The 12273-nt window shown below is 37.3% G+C and overlaps 1 protein-coding gene across 6 annotated transcripts in view; it reads left to right on the forward strand.

Annotated features, from left to right (window-relative positions):
* LOC134546155 (carnitine O-palmitoyltransferase 1, liver isoform) overlaps positions 1-12273 on the forward strand; it is a 126442-nt gene that overhangs the window by 52739 nt on the left and 61430 nt on the right. The window lies entirely within an intron of this gene.

Consider the following 12273-nt stretch of genomic DNA (forward strand, 5'->3'; position numbering starts at 1 on the left):
TTTCATAAATGCTTGTTTATTACTACTGTAAGGCCAGCCAGCACGTATATAAGCTAGCGGGTTAGATTTAGCAAGTTAGTGGCGAGTGAGCTTCTGTGAGGGGAGGTTGTCGAAGGTTGCAGCTCTGAGGCCTGCCATCTAGCGGGAATCTTTCGAAGGTCTTCCACAATATCGCCTTTCTCTCTCTCTCCCTCTCTCTCCAACACGGACGGAAAGCGAACCGCGATAACCAGCTCTTATCTTCGCTTCCCATCTCGCCCTATCCTTCATTCTCGGATCAGGTAGCCGCCCTTCCCCGTGTAGACTTTCGTGTTACTCCAGATTTTTGTACTCTCGTAGAGTTGACTGTGCTTAATAACATACCGAAAGTTTACCGCTGTAGACCTTGTGCGTTATAACCGAAAATTTGCATTTAAGTCCTAGGTGACAGCAAATTCAAAACATTAAAATGCTACCCATTTATACAGTTTTTAATTTTGACTGTCCGTAAACTTACCAAAATAATCGAGAAACTGTAATTCACCCATTAATGTAAGAAAAAATTAAATTTTTAATATTTAAGATTAATTCACGACATATTTTTTTAATCTTTGCCACCCAGATAAAAATACGATTTACACCGATTTGAAGAGCCGAATGCGATAAAATGTCTAAATAAATGTTTATATTTATACTTTTAGCTTTAAGATAGTATATTTATAAGGAGTCTAGCATAATTAGCTGCCTCATTAAAGCTGCCCGAGCGTTGCAGTGTACTGCGGCCGTACTGATCTTTCACGGCCGGCGTGCTTTGAAACACGCTGCGTACTGCGACACTCAATAAACTTTGTCTTATTTAAGGATTACTTAAAATATATTTAAAGCATATGATAGGGTGTATTCATTTTACATCTATTGAGATATACATATTCTTTTTTCTTATATGAATGATTTTTGAGACAATAGAATTAACAATAGCTAAACCATTTCTGCTTGGAACTTGTAAATAAAAATTCTAGAGGACCTCTAGTTTCATATATATGTGTGTTCGTATTTTGTTACAAAAATTTTATTATTAAAAATTATTTTAATACCAAAAAAATATTTATTTTTTATTTCTAATACAGTATATTATTTTCGATCAGAACTATGCAAAATTTTAATGTAGCCTATATTATAAAAAATATATATTTAACTGTATAAAATTAGTTTACTACATAACAATTGAAGAAAACTATACACCGTAAATTTACTTATTGAGTTTTGTCACTTTTATAACATAATTCGTATGATAATATTATTTTTTCCAGAAAATAAATAAAACATAAGTTGTGTTGTAAAATGTATTGATAGAATTACATATTTAGTATTTTTTTCTAAGTTAATTTATTGGAGTGCTGCGCCTAGCTGACTTCGTTAAATTGCTAGTGGCAAAGAGCGGTGGTGGATGTTTTTGCAAGAGTTTGACCGTATTTTATGACCCTAGCTGTGAGAGGGTGTTCGTCCCAGAAATCTTAACGGTCAAGGAAAATAGCCTTTCTCTGTAGTCACGTACGGGTCTGCTACTCGCGCAATATCGTCAGTTTTATCACAACTTTCTGGGAAGTTCTATTGTTGTTTTTTATTTATAATTTAGAAATTAAAGAGTTGATCATACTAAAATTTTTACCTAAGCAAATCGCATCATGGAAGATTTTTATCTACGTTTGCAGCAAAAATCACTTGTAGTTAGGAAACTTTTATTATTTCAGAGTAAACTTCAGTCTGGAATTACCATACATTAAAAACCTTAGTTTTCTGGAGCAAAAAACGTCCCAGCACGAGCGACTTTAACACTGCTGCACACACACTACGCAGCTTGAAATACATCAGTGGTCAGACTATTGTACCAGACACTCAAAATATACACATTTAAACCTTGAAAAAAAAAAAAAAAAAAAAACAGACAATATTTATGAAGTAATTTTGACGCTACGCTCAACATATTTATGTAACATGTAGTGAAATTTCTATAAAAAAAATATTTTTTTCTTACCTTTTATGATTAAAATTACCAATTTAATAATAGGACGTTAAAACTTTGAGGTGTTTATCACAATTACCATGTAAGACATTATTTTATATTACTTTGGTACCATAATGAGAACCGACTTAAAAAAGTATTAAAGTTATTACATTTACGAAACATTTTTGTGGATCATTGTAGAAATTATCATTAAGGACTCAACTTCTCATTATTGGTGTGATCACAAGGTTTCATCGGTAAGCTTATGACGTGTTACTAAGAAATGTTCATTCTACTAGTGTACAAAATTTTTGCTTTGGGATAATTTTCCATGTATTAATTTTTTTTGTTTCTTAACAGCGAAATTCGTCCCAACCCGAGCCTACTTCCACAACCTCGCAGTAGTATACACTACGCGGTTCGGATCGCTTTAGTGGTCAGACTAATTGTATGAGACACTTAAAAAAATATACCAATTTAAAGATGAATAAATATGCAACAACGTTTACTTTAAGCGATTTCCACGTTGGGCTCTTTAAGTTTATGTAAGATGTATTTATATTTCCTTAAAATTGAATGAAAGTGAATTCGTTAACTTTAATGATTTAAATGGTCTATTTTATAGAAACATGTTTAAACTTTGTGCTTTTTATCACTATCCTCAGATAGGGCAATGTTTCTAGATTATTTTGGGTTCCATACTGACTGTCTACTCCATAAACTGCATTTGCAATATCCATTATTGTGGATCGTTGCAAAAAATTGTCATTTTGGATTTAACTGCTCGTTTTTGGTGTGACGCACAAGGTTTGCGTGTTAATAAGAAATGTTCATTCTACCACTGTACAAATTTTCGGCTTTGGAATAATTTTCCATGTATTAAAACCCTTTGTTTCTTCACAGCTAATTTCGTCCCGACCCGAGCCTACTTTGGCAACCACGCAGTAGTATACACTACGCGGCTCGGATCGCTTTAGTGGTCAGACAAATTGTTCCAGGCTCTCAAAAAATAAACTAATTTAAAATTTAAGAACTAAATCGTGATCGTAAAATGGCCGCCATGGTGATTTGCGATTTATGGAGAAATAACAGCAGTTAAAATCTTATGTACTTTCCAAGAGACATTATTACATCACCAATCATCTAAAGTAACAGGTTTACAAAATTTCAACATATTCAGTAACTAGTCAATTTTTTCATATGTGTTAGTATTAACAATCTGGACCATATCTTGTCGGTGAGGTCTGTATTGTTACAGACTATCTGTATTCTGGTATTTGGATTTTGAAGCTACTTAATGATTCTCTTTCAATGTCTATTAAAATATACCTAATGCTAATTGCAGGAATATTTCTACTCGATTTCAAAATTATAATTCCTGAACATTTGTAGCGGACACATTTCAATGTAACACATACCGTAAACCGGGGTAACTTTGGGACACTTTTTCCAGTTTTTTACTACTCCTGTTAGCTGACATTAATATAGATTGATGAAGCTATGATATTATAAGTATTTAACCTTCCTCTTACAAAATATTGTCATAATTTTATTCTAGGACCAAAAATATTCTAATAAACAGCCTACATTGTTGTCCCAATCTTACCCCATTAATTGGGGTAAGATTGGGACAATACACTTTTTCGCTTACCTATAAACACTAGTAAAAATAATTTTGTCCCAATGTTACACTTAAGTTTCTTATTTCAGAAATGAAGCTTGGTATTGAAATCATATTACAAAAGGTTTTAGCACATTAAATTGTAAATTAAAGTAATATTTACAAAATAATTAGTAAAAATAAGCATAACAAATAGTTTACAATATATTCTTATATCATATTAGGAAAGTTCTTTGACTTTAAAAATTTCCAGTCGGCCTATTTGTACAGGTTGGTAATTTTTTGGACTATTTCATCCTTTGAATAGAAAACTTTGTCGGGCTTTGCTGGCCATTTCCAGTTTAAGGCAGACTTCTTAATAGCTGATACAAGTATATCATCATTTTTAAATTCGACAATACGCCCCGGGTACAGTTCGTCTTCGTACCTCACCAAAATGTAGTCTCTCACCGCCAGGTTCTCAAGAAAACTTTAAGGTTGTAGGCTTGGCATTAATGGAGCACATTGCTCTTCCAAGTCACTGAAAGTTACGCTGTCTTCAGAGTCTCTTAGCGAAAACTTAGCATAACCATCATCACTGCTGCTCTCAGTGCTGCTCTCTCTTCTTCGTTTTTTCTGGTGTGGTACATGCAGTAGTGCTTCCGCACATTTGGAAGTAGATGGTTGGGGATCAGGTGCAGATTGGTGATGTTCAGATGGTGGTAACGAAACAGCTTTAAGTTCTTCTGCTGAAACACTTTTTCCTGGAAGAACATTCAGTTTCTTCTTTCTCAGGATTTTGCGGACTTTGGTAGTTTCTTCCTGTTTTTTGTAATTTTTTCTAGGAAGCTCTTCCAGACAAGGGAAGAAATAGATGAATCTAGGCTCCCTGAAGGCGATCTTTTTAGAACCACCTGTCTGTCAATAGGATAAATTCCTGACTTGCGGAATCCGGAAATCATGTTTTCTGGACCTGTAACCAAGCCATCGAAGAGGTTTTTCAAAAGTGTTGGAAATTGATCCTTCGGTACAGATGTACACCGACTTCCAGCTGCAGTTTTCTTCCAATTTTTTAGTACCTTTCGCCAGGCAACTTTCATTTGTCGAAAGTAAGCCACGTCCAGTGGCTGTAGGAGGTGGGGTAGCATTTGGAGGAAGTGCTATGAATTTTATGTTGTTTGTTTCACACAGCCTTATAACCTCCATATTGATGTGGGAGCTACGATTATCACCGATGATAGCTTTTGGTCCTTCCTGGTGGTTTAGAACAGGCAACATTAAGGATGTAAACCAGTCTTCAAAAGCATGCCCATCAAACCAACCAGATTTAGTTCTATTTTATCGAGTACCCGAGGGTCCGTTTTCAGTCCAAGTTGTCCAAATCTTCTCCGCCTTATAGTTTACATAAGGTGGTGCTACATCCCCTGCTGCATTTCCACAAACAATTATAGATGTGCACGCTTTAGACAATTTTTTTATCCTCTCAGGCAGGGGCGCAACAACAGGGGGAGGCAAGGGTATTTTGCCCCCCCCCCCCCTTCTGAAACCTTGAAGTGGGGGCAAACGGGGGCAAATAAAGTGCTGTGTAATCAATTTTTAGATAATAAAACTGCTTAAATAGCACCATTTTCCACCTTGAAATACAAATTTTCCCGGGGGAGGACCCCCGGACCCCCCGCTTCAATACGGGGGATCGATGATTCTTTATAAAAAGTTATATTGCCCCCTCCTTTGGAAACTTAATTGTTGCACCCCTGCTCTCAGGGTACTTAATTCCCCTCTTCGTGATGATTTTTCTGGTTCCAGAATTGTCTACAAAGATTTGTTTCGTCGTAATTCCAAATATTCACTTTTGGAATTCCTATCAGCTCCTTTTACAAATTATCAAAAAACTTATTCACAACCTTTTCTTCTGTTGCTGCTCTAGAGTAAGAAATTTTTTTGCTGTTCTCTGAGGTATTATTGCTTTGTGCCGTCCTGGTAAATTGTTTTAAAATCGTAGCTCCTTTCTTCCACAGCGGTCCAGGTAGGACTTGACAACACTTCGAAGGTCAAACATATCCACAGGAAATCCATAGTTAGACACGGCTACAATGTGACTTACAAATTGCAACTACTCTTCATTTGTGAAAACAGGAGCTCGGTCGACAGCTATAAATTGGTTTTCCTGGTTTTTTAGGTGCAAAGTGTTTTTTGGAATACCATATTTTGTTGAAGCTTTGCGAATCGACAATGTTTTGTTCCGTACAGCTTGCAAGGCTTCATTCAAGTTTTCCTCTGTGTAATTTTTATATGGCCGTGTACCAAGAACATGTTTGGGATTTATTGGCATGGTTGGTCGCTTTATTCTGAAAAATATGAAGAAAAAATGCAGTAAAACATATTACGCCAACTTTTGGGCAACTTTGGGACAGTCCCAAAGTTACCCCACCAAGTGATGAAAATTTACTATTTTGAGGTTATAAAATAAAATGCAAGTATCAAAAACATTAGCATCACATTAAATGGATGTCAAGGCTTGTACTTCTTCAAATACATACCTGTCTTTCGTGAAGTATTTGCCGTTTTTAAAGTGCGTACAAAAGTTTACACAAAAACAAAAATATTAACAACATGTGGTTGAAACCAAATCCACTGCCTCTATCCCACCAGTGCAACTACAGCTTCAAATAAATGCCATGAGATAGTAGCACATACCAGCGAATATAGAAGCGGTGATTGCGTACCACTTCTAAATACATGGCCTTGACAGGAAATCCTAAAGCCGGAAATTACCCACTGTCCCAAATTTACACCCCCAGTCCCAAAGTTACCCCGGTTTACGGTACTGATTTTCGAGTTGTGTTGAGGTTTCACATGCCACTTCGTGTACACCTGCTCTGGTAACAATTACTCATCACAACCGGTGCTGTCTGTACGAGCGTCTTCACAAGTTATCCTGAAATATGTTCTTAAATATTAATTCAAGTGAATTCTTAAAATCCTAAACACCTTATCTTAAGTGTCGTAAATGAATCGTTATATTTTGTAAATCCATATAATATAGGAGCCAACATGGCGCGTAGCGATGGACGCGATACGAATACTATTTTTTTTACCAACCACTACATCAGTAAATATTTGTGGTTTCCATTCGCTATGAATTCAAGCATGTAACATTTGTACTGCTTCTTCAATTCGGCCACAGTTAAATGGGAGGCTCTGAATCACTGAAAACTCCTCAACAAAATCAACGATGAATCACAGGCATTACAACAAACAGTTGTCACAAGTCAAGTAGCCAATGAGCAGGTGACATTTTTCGAGTCCGTAGAGGATTGTTGAGACTATCGTACAGGTCATTGGCAACGTGCCCTTACGCGCATGGTTAATACCCCGCATGAGTAGAGTGTAAAGGCGTAAGCATGAGACACATCTAGGTCCTCATCTAACCGCGTACACTTAGATTTAACTCAGGATAGGGTGAAAAATGTTTACTAATTTTGCAGTCCTAACAGTCACCAACGAAACGCCAGCATAATAAATAAATAAGGCCACGAATATTGTTCGTGAATGAAGGCGAAGCTGATACTTTGGAAACGTTACCAGCAGATATTAAATAATGTTTAACTATTATTTACGTAGCTTACTTCTTAAAACTGCATTCATGTAAACTGATTTTGTGTGAGACTATGTTGAGTGTTTTCTGCTACACTTATTTTTCTGAAAAAAAGTCTATAGTGGCTTAATAAACTTGTTAACATTGATGCCTGTCATAAAAAAAATTCAAACGTAATTATACGGATACATGTTGAGTATAGTTAATGAATGGTTCACGCATTGCTAAAAAAAAAAGCATTTTTACAATTTTACACATCTTTTTGTTGTCGCATCGCGTCCATCGCGTTGTACATACGCAACTCTGAAAAATAAATGTATGTTAAAAAAGCTATAATAAAATAATCTGTTATCTTTCTTTATTCTTTTTTCTAAGCGCTCTAATGGCTTTCGATAGTTTTGTTCTTTTGTGTACTCTGCTTGGTGGAGGTTTCTTCGGCATTTTATTCCTGAATAAATCTCACGTTTACAACAAAAAACATCTAGCTAAATCACTGTGCTAAATAATAACAGAGAATAACCATTCAATTATACGCCGAGCTAGACCAAACACGTTCTCTTATCTACTGAAAATAAATACGTTGACCTTCATATCAGTTTCGCGCGAAATCCCGTCTCCCCTTCGTAAACAGGAGACAGCTGTGGCTGGGTGGGAACGAGAGAAAACACTGGCTGCAAACAGTTGGGGAAACTGTCGCAAGGTGTCACTACTGTCCAGCGCGCTCCATAATTTCTCGTATCCGAGCTTGCACGCTGCTCAAACTTCTACAGCTACGTTTTTACTTTAGGTCCGACTGCAATAAGCTAAAGACTAAAATAAAGTCAATCATTCAGCCGACAGATATGTTGGCGTTTGAATTACAAATGAAAACGCGAATGTTATTAAATTCGCAAATGAATATCACGCAATTTCGTAGCAGCTCATTTATTATTATTCAAATTATAAATACGTTAAATTAATAATGATTACAGATAAAATAATGGTCACAGTCATATCTCCCGTGTCTGAAAATTTATCTGCGAAAGTTTTACCACTGAATTCTTTATAGTTTATTAATAAAGCTTGAATTTATAAAATTCCCGAAAATCAGCAATAACTTAATTAAAATAAAAATTAAAAAAATAAATTTTACACCAGAATGGTTCAAATCTTCTCTAGCAGCTGAATCATTAACAAATATATTGTTTTTTTTAATACGATGCTGGTGCACCAATCCCCTTAAGGTGGATACTTGTTTGCTGGCCGATATATTCGAATCTTTTCGTTTCGTTTGCCTACAGCATTATTCGCTTGATCCCGCTCATTACATTACCGCTCCCTCGCTCGCATGGGATGCACTTTTAATTAAAACCGGCATGCGTCTTGAACTTGTGACCGACCCGGACATATACCTCTTCCTAGAGTCTGCCGTTCGTGGAGGTATTACAAATGTAAGTCGACGTCACGCGAAAGCTAACAATGTGTACATGTCCAGTCACGACCCGAGCCTTCCGTCTTCGTACATCTGTTATTTCGATGTTAACGCACTGTATGCTCACACAATGTTGGATAAGCTTCCTGTGGGTAATTTCCAATGGGTTCCCAGGGATGAGTATACGAGTTGGGATTTCAACACCATTGACATCGATGGTGATACATCATTTTTCGTGGAAGTAGATTTGACCTTTCCCGATGATTGTCACGATCGCCTATCAGATCTGCCTCTGGCCCCTGTGAATGGCGTACCGCCAAACGGGCGTATGAGTAAATTACTGTTAACTCTCGCGCCGCGTACTACATATGTTGTCCATGCTAAAACACTGCGGCACTACGTTCAGTATGGGGCAGTCATCGGCCAGGTTCACCGCGTGCTGCGGTTTGCGCAGGCGGCCTGGATGAGGGACTATATAGCCTTTAATGCTGAGCGTCGTGCCCAGGCTGCGAACCCCTTTGAGAAATCGTTTTTTAAATTACTGCCGAACTCGGTTTACGGAAAAAGTTTGGAAAATACGCGAAAGCATAAGGATATACGCATCGCTTCCCGATACGATTCCATTTATGGGGCGGCTGAGCTGATTGGTCGTCCGACATTCAAGGCTCGGCGAATCATCGATGAGAGTTTAGTCCTCATAGAGATGCAAAAAGGGACGATTACCTTTGATAGACCATTGTACACAGGTGTCGCCATTTTAGATTTATCAAAATTAGTTCTCTACGATTTTCACTATAATTACATGCAAAAGAAATTCCCTCCACAGTCTCTGCGTCTCCTGTACACGGATACGGATTCGTTAATTTACCACGTTGTGTGTGACGACATTTACGATTCGATTCGCCCCGATTTAGCTTCCCGTTTCGATACTTCAAATTATGCGCCAGGTAATGAGCAATGCTTCCCCTTGGTTAATAAGGGTGTAACGGGGGTGATGAAGGATGAGGCCGCTGGCAATGTCATCACGGAGTTTGTTGGTCTTCGCCCGAAGCTTTACGCGTTTAAGATGGAGGACGGTTCTTCTACGCGTAAGGCGAAGAGAATCAAGGCCAGCGCACTGCGTTCACTCCTGTTTCCTCAATACCTGGAATGGTTGCTTCAAAATTCACGGGTTCTCGCGACCCAACACCATTTCCGATCGCGAGGCCACACTGTGTTTACGGAGCGTGTGACCAAGGTAGCATTGTCTTCAGGAGATGATAAGCGTTGGCTTTCTGAAGACGGTGTCAGCACTCTACCTTGGGGACATAAGGACCTACGCCTTTCCCCGGACCATGATTAGCCCTTTCCTATTGTTACGTTCAGCTATGTTGTCGTCCCCGAGTGATGGGGTGGCCTAGCGCTTCGATCCTCCCACCATTGCACGTGGAGAATAACCTATTGGTATGTCGCAGTACACAAGTAATTATATTTTTTAAAGTTAGAATGATTTTAACATACTTTATTTTAAACATGTTTATATAGTTTAATTTTCCTCTTTTACAAAGGCTAATGTAATTTATTTTTTTCTTTATAAGTCTTAACATAATCACTTTTAAACATGAAATTTATTTTAAAAAAAGAAGTGTTAACATAATTTACGTGTTTTTTTAAAGCTAGAATGGACTTATTATAATATATTTTCTACACATGATTATATAATTTAATTTACACAAGTAATTATTTTTTTTCTTTACAAGTCTTAACATAATCTCTTTTACACAAGTAATTATTTTCTCTTTAAATTATCTTAACGTAATTTATTTTCATGCATTTTACATTTATATCTTTTACACAAGTAATTTATACAAATGTTAACTTATTTTTTTTTTTTAATTTCACGTTAGAATGTCTTTAACGTAATTTCTTTTACACAGGTATTTTATACAAACGTTAACGTATTTTCTATTTCCAAATCTTAACGTAATTTATTTTACTCCATATTTGTATTCTCTCTTTACAAATCTTAACGGTAAATGTTTTACACGCTTGGGTTATGCTGTAGCTACTGCGTATGTATTGTTCTGCAGATCTCCCCAACACGAGATGGCTGTATCAACACGTGATGATATGTCAGCCCTTATACCGAGAGAGATAGTCGAGCTGTTCTTTATGGAGGGAGGGCCACAGCCACCGCGGGAACGTGAGCCTGAAGTTGGCCGCAGCGATGGCTCGACCGCGCGCCGAGGGAGTTGAAGAGTTGGCGGGGCCTTCGGGGTTAGAGTTGTCCGCCACACATGTTTTAGACCAAATGTTAAATAAAACCAACATTCTTTTTTACCCGTGTGTTGTCTACATTATTTCTTTTTCCACCTCTGTATATTCCTTGTGCTTGCTCCTTTCCTGTACGCAGCGATGGCCTGACCTTGTTTCTCTGTGGTAAACACTTTCACTGTCACCCAGCAGGTAAACACATTCCTGGTCGCCGGCGCACGAGCGAGGTTTCCAGCACAGCGTTTGTAATGCTTAACACATTGGCCGAGAGCCAATTACTACAAAGTGTTTGTAAAAATATTATTAAATTTAAATATGCTTAACACATTGTTTTTAACTATGCTTATTACTTAAAGCATTTTTTTTAAAAGACATTATTATGCTTTTAATATGATGTGGGGATTATAATTGCGCAGTTTACGAGTGACGCTCCAGCAGGCAACCTCTAGCTCTCTCTGCGCGGGATTTTGAGGTTATGTTTCTTTAGTCATAGCTAATATGGCGGGTGGCGGTTTAAAGCATACTGAAACATGGCGGGTTATTTTCGAAATTTAAATATGGCTGTTGGAAATTAAACATTGCGGTTAAGCATACTTTTCCAAATTTAAGAATAGCGATATTTTATTTCTTTTCGAAAGTTAACTGTTTAGGCATAGCTAGTATGACTGTATTTTTTTTTTTAAATTTAAATATAGCGGTATTTTATTTCTTTTCGAAATTTAAATATGGCGATTAAGCATACTCGGAGTGGAGGGTTTTAGTCATAGCTAATATAGGGGTGGGTTTTTATAGACATAGCTAGAATGACTGTATTATTTAAGCATATTTTTTTTCTTTCGAAATTTAAGCATAGCGATATTTTATTTATTTTCGAATTTTTACAACAATGCGGTTGCTTCTTTTAAGCATTTTTTTTTTAAAAATATGGCGGTTGTGGAGTGGTGGGGGTTTATAGACATATTTTATTTTTTTAAATTTAAAGACATGGTGGTTTTAGGCATACTTAGGGTGGGGGGTTATAGACATATATGTTTTTTTTAAATTTAAAGACATGGCGGTTAAGCATAATGGCGGGGGTTTTAGACATACTTGGGGTGGGGGTCTATAGACATATATTTTTTTTCGAATTTTAAGTATAGCTAGTATTGCTTTTCGAAATTTTAAAGTTATAGCTTCTTTTAAGCATAGCTTCTTTAAAGCATATGTTCGTTATTTGATTCCCCATACTTCATCTGGTCCCGTGGTCTTTTGGTCAAGGCGTCCGCCTCCTTACCACGACGTTGGTGCGTCCCAGGGATCGAATCCACCCAGCGCCCAGGTTTTTTTGTATAAAATTCCCGCCTTAGGAGCGACGGTGGCGCGCTCCGGTAACTAAAGGCTGAACTAAGATGGCGGCCTCCAGAAGACGGTGGCGCGCCCTGGTAGCC

The sequence above is a fragment of the Bacillus rossius genome, chromosome 1, assembly GCF_032445375.1.
Source record: "Bacillus rossius redtenbacheri isolate Brsri chromosome 1, Brsri_v3, whole genome shotgun sequence".
In the NCBI taxonomy this organism is placed as follows: domain Eukaryota; kingdom Metazoa; phylum Arthropoda; class Insecta; order Phasmatodea; family Bacillidae; genus Bacillus; species Bacillus rossius.